The sequence below is a fragment of the Xyrauchen texanus genome, chromosome 3 (genome assembly GCF_025860055.1).
Source record: "Xyrauchen texanus isolate HMW12.3.18 chromosome 3, RBS_HiC_50CHRs, whole genome shotgun sequence".
NCBI classification, from domain to species: Eukaryota; Metazoa; Chordata; class Actinopteri; order Cypriniformes; family Catostomidae; genus Xyrauchen; species Xyrauchen texanus.
In genome coordinates, this window is record NC_068278.1 from 35,842,193 (window position 1) to 35,848,250 (window position 6,058).

The following is a 6,058-nucleotide window of genomic DNA, read 5'->3' on the forward strand; positions in this document are numbered from 1 at the left end:
TATTCAGCAGAAGAAAGCCATAAATATATATAGCATGAGGGTGAGTAAATGAGAATTAAACATTTTCGGTGAACTATCCCTTTAAATTGTGCAAGTTGGAATGATTGCTTTTCTCAAATAGGCAATCATGAAATACTATTTTAACCAAGTGTACCACCTTTTTTATCTGACTGCTCATAAACCTCTGTGACACATTCTACCCATTATTAAATTGGTCATCACTTTAGTCATGTTATACTGTGCCTTGTACTGTATATTACTTAAACAGCATATACTGGTCCTGAACTGTCCCTCCTGCTCCAAGCTCTACCTGACACTTCCTCCTCTTGTCTGACAGGATCTGACAAAACATCCAATAACAACATGACACTTATGTAACATTGCAATAAGTCTGTATTGTGATTCTTTACAGTATGTGTTTTTGTTTAATTGTAGTAGACAGAAGTAACACCTTCCGTTTGCAATAATTCGCTCACTCAAATCTCACACACCTATGAAAACTGTTCACACACATGCACACCTGATCCAGATTGTCCTTTAGATCTCTTAGATCTTGCATCTCCTCCTCCATGTTTCTTATGAACAGTTCCATCTCAATGCCCTTAAGTTTATCTGCTTTCTACTGCTGCTCAGACTGTTTCCCTTCTTCGTGAGCTCTAAAAACAAACACATGGGTAGTTGATGCATAACATGTCCATTAGCTTATTTGTTTTTATCAACATAACATTTTTTTGTGTAAAATACACATTTGAAGCCTGTGAATATAAAAGGCAGAGTATTTATTTTACGTGCAATGAGTTGCCACAATTTATTCAGAAGGAATATTCTGGGTTCAATACAAGTTAAAGGGATAGTTCACCCACACCAAAAATGAAAAGTCTCATAATTTACTCACCCTCATGCCATCCAATAAGTGTATGACTTTCTTTATTTTGCATAACACAGATTAAGATTGTTAGAATAATATCAGGTCTGTTGGTCCATACCATGCAAGTGAATGGGTGCCAAAATGTTGAAGCTTCAAAAAGCACATAAAGGCAGCATAAAAGTAATCCATAAAACTCCAGTGGATAATTCCATATCTTCACAAGTGATATGACAGGTGTCATATTTTTTATTAGAAAATGTATTAGTCATTTTTTATTAGAAATTCTCCCTACCCATTAAGGGGCGTATGCATGACGAATGCGAATGACCAAAACACAAGAAGAATGTGAACGTTAAACTGGAGTTTGACTGAACAGGGAAGACACTTTATTGTAAAAATGTATTAAAATATTGATATGTTTCTCATCCACCCATATCAAATTGCTTCTGAGTTATTTGGGTTATGCTGACTTGTGATTTTTGGAGCTTCACATAGCTTCACACACAATTTTGGCACAATTCATTTGCATTGTATGGACCAAAAGAGCTGAGAAATTCTTCTAGAAATCTTCATTTGTGTTCTGCTGAAGAAAGGAAGTCATAAGCTGAAGCTCTGTCACCCTCTGCTGGATTCACCACCTCCTGCTGCAACACACTCTTGTGCGGCGGAGGAACTTAATTCTGCAGCTAAATGAGCCTGAGAGAAAAGAAAAAAGGCCAGTTAGAAATTATTTAATATATATATTTATATGAAAAACCAATCATTCAACATTATTCATCAATCACATATGTGTTTTGTACCTTTTGCTGTTCAGCCTGGAGAAGACGAGTCTGGTTGTGCTGACTGTTGCTCTGTAGAGCTGAACTATGATAAAAAAAAATGCTTTACTCTATATAACTATACACACATATAAAAACAAAAGACACAGATTGTTAGTGTATCGGTTTCTTGTTTAATAATAAAAAGTAATAATAAAATCAGATCCTTTCTGTTCTGATCAGAAATTGTATATCATAGTTACTAGATCAAGATCAATTAAATTAATGTGAGTTATAAAAGGATATTTAAAAAAGAGCTGATTGTTAAACACCTCCAATTCTGTTCAATTTTAAGTGACACCTTGATACACTAAAATGATCCATCCTAAATCAATACCTGTATGTTGTGTGGGATCATGTTTGTTTCTAAGGACTCAGAGAGTGGAGAGTCCAAAAGAGAAGCAGCCGTTGGTCCAGACTCACTGGCATCCTTGCAGAGACATAGGTGGAGTTTATGGATGTGCATTTGCTTCATAAACCAATTTCCATGCTGGTCCAGGCTGGTTTAAGCTGCTAACCGTTATGTATGCTAACAGTTTAGTGCATGCTAGTCTAGCTAATGGAACAGCGTACTTGTGCTGTTCACCAAATATATACAAAAATGTATCTAAACAAATTACAAATAATGCAAAATATAGTTTCATGAATGGTAAAAAACATTTATGACTAGTAAACTTTTTTTAATATACCTGTCACTGGCAAGTGTGGCAAAAGGTTACATTTGGATCCTGCTTGAAAGTATGTAACTGGGACTGACTTGGAATGTGTGCACTACGGTGGTATGTGTGAGGGGCCTCTTGTCCAGGGCATAGTTTACCACAGTGTCCCTCTTTGTTCCAGGGATCTGACAGGATGAGAGCACATGAAAGTACTGGTTCATACATAGTGGCTTCCCACCTACTGAAGATACACCACTGGCAAAGTTTCACTAATCAAAAGGGACAAAATGATGCCTGATGCTCTGATTTCAAAAGCCTCAGAATGCATGAACAAACTGCAATAAAACAACATTGTACTATACACTTTGTGGCCAAACGTTTGTGTACACCATATGGTATGTGCTTGATGAGCATTTAATTTCAAAACCACACGCATCAATTCCCCTTTTCTGCAATAACAGCTTCCACTCTTCTGAGAAGACTTTCTATCATACTGTAACATGGTCGCAGGTATTTGCTCCCATTCAGTACAAGAGGTCAAGCACTGATGATGGGCGCTGGGTCCTGGCTCACAGCTGGCATTCTGGTTAAAGTCTGAGCTTTGTTCAGGCCAGTCAAGTTCTTCCACACCAGACACAGTAAACCACTTTATGGACCTCGCTGTTGCCACAAAGTTGAAGTAGAAGAAGTAGAGTAGCATTATGATTTTCCTTCATCGGAATTAATGGAGCAACCAAATTAATTAGAATGGTGTGTCCACATAATTTTGGCCATATAGTGATTGTTCTACTGCATGTTCATGAATATAGTCAACCATAGTCATGATTATCTAGAGGATATACGGGAAACCAAATAACTATGAGAGACTGTTATATCTTGGAAATAATTTGTCACTCACTTGTCAATCATGGTCTTGAAATCTAAAACCCCAGCGATTCATTTAGCAGCATATCAGTGAGAGAAAAAAAATCATAGACTGATGTCACTATAATGAAGGTTGTCTTTACAGTCATTTTAAACAAGTATTTAAACATATTGCCAGGTGAAAAATTCAGATATAAAAGGGACATGCTGTCATGTGCCTTTGGTTCACATGACTTGGAATTTCAAACAAAACACGTTTGACTGCTGATCTTTGACCAGATTAGTTCAAATAAATATATAAATATGCAGCAATCAAGCTCAGAGTGCTCCAGAGTGAAGCTTGAAGGCCACAGTGTCATCTTGTGGTTGAGTCAAATAGGTTAAGTAGGGAATGAATGATCTCTACTGAATTAATGACGCAAAGCTGGATGCATGTAGCCTTGAGGGCCACAGTTTTTTTTATAGTAGTTCTTATATGTATGTATTACTGTATGTAGGTATTTACATATTTATACATTTTATAATGTCATGTGATATCATACAAGCTTTTATAAAAGCCTAGAAATTAGGGGTTTTAACAGTTCAATTTTCTAATGGTTTGGTTTTAAAGAGACACTTTAATCATTGCAATAAAGAAAACAGATATGATCAGTTCAGTTGTCACTGTCAAAAACACTGTAAATATAAACATAATAAATGTTCAAAATCACACTCAACAGAGAGATACAGTTGAAGTCATAAGTTTACATACACTTAGGTTGAAGTTATTAAAACTCATTATTTAAGCACTCCACAGATTTCATATTAGTGAAATATAGTTTTGGCAAGTAATTTATAACATCTACTTTGTGTATGACACAAGACATTTTTCCAACAATTCTTTACAGACAGATTGCTTCACTTTTTATTTACTACATCACAATTTCAGTAGGTTAGAAGTTTACATACACAAAGTTAACTTTTCCTTTAAGGAGCTTGGAAAATTCCAGAAAATTATGTCAAACCTTTAGGCAATTAGCCAATTAGTTCTGATAGCTAATTGGAGTTAATTGGAGGTGTACCTGTGGATGTATTTTAAGGCCTACCTTTAAAACACAGTGCCTCTTTGCTTGACATCACGGGAAAAACAAAAGAAATCAGCCAAGATCTCAGAAAATAAATTGTGGACCTCCACAAGTCTGTTCATCCTTGAGAGCAATTTACAAATGCCTGAAGGTACACGTTCATCTGTTCAAACAATAGCATGCAAGTATAAACACCATGGGACTATGCAGCCATCATACTGCTCAGGAAGGAGACGCATTCTGTCTCCTAGAGATGAAGGTAGAATGTACACAAAAATCTATATCCACATTAAAACGAGTCCTAAATCGACATAACCTGAAAGGCTGCTCAGCAAGGAAGAAGCCAGTTCTCCAAAATCGCTATAAAGCCAGACTACAGTTTGCAAGTGCACACGGGGATAAAAGTCTTACTTCTTGAAGAAATGTCCTCTGGTCTGATGAAACAAAAATTGAACTGTTTGGCCATAATGACCATTGTAATGTTTGCAGGAAAAAGGGTGAGGCTTGCAAGCTGAAAGACTCCATCCCAAATGTGAAACATGGGGGTGGCTGCGTCATGTTGTGGGGGTGCTTTGCTGCAGGAGGGACTGGTGCACTTCATAAAATACTGTAGATGGCTTCATGAGGAAGGAAAATGATGTGGCTATATTGAAGCAACATCTCAAGACAACAACCAGGAAGTTAAAGCTCAGTCGCAAATGGGCCTTCCAGATAGACAATGACCCCAAGCATACCTCCAAAGTTGTGACAAAATGGCTTAAGGACAACAAAGTCAAGGTATAGGAGTGTCCATCACAAAGCCCTGACCTCAATCTGAGAGAGTGTGCGAGCAAGGAGGCCTTCAAACCTGACTCTGTCTGGAGGAATGGGCCAAAATTCCAGCAACTTATTGTGAGATGCTTGTGGAAGGTTTACCAAAATGGTTGATCAAATTAAACTATTCAAAGGCAATGCTACCAAATACAAACAAAGTGTATGTAAACTTCTGACCCACTGGGAATGTGATGAAAGAAATAAAAGCTAAAATAAATAGTTCTCTCTACTACTATTCTGACATTTCACATTCTTAAAATAAAGTAACTAACTAACTGACTGACTGACTGACCTAAGACAGGGAATGTTTTATACAATTAAATGTCAGTAATGTCAATATAGTGTTTACATAAATACATATGATAAAAAGTGTTTACTGATATTTTATTTGATTTCTACTGTGTTTAATGGGCTAATTTGAATTATGATACATTTCAATCCATATTTATAGACCAAGGAGAGGATGTTGTCATGTCCAAACTCTCAAACATTTGGTATCTCTGAAAAGCCCAGGTTAATATCCCTCTAATAATACCCCAAGATTTACCACTGTAGCATGCATGGGCTAAGATAAACTTAAATAACAAATGTTCTACACAAAAAGTAATTTCTAATGACCTTTAAAGCCTACGGTATAAAATATAATACATAAAAAACTATGAATATATATTAGGGCTGTCGATTTAACGTGTTAATTCAGTGTGATTAATTTTATAAAAAATAACGCGTTAAAAAAATTATTAATCGCATTATAAGCCGCTTTTTGTATTGATTATCAATGATTAACTCTTCTGCCACAAGAATGTAAAGCATTTTAATTATCTGAATATTTTATACATATATCATTTTTAAATATTTAAAAATAACTATGTATAATTAATATATTGATATAAATATGTATAATCATTATATATTGAGTTATTGTTATATGAGGGTCTCTCTCAGCAAATATTATATGCGATTAATCACGAT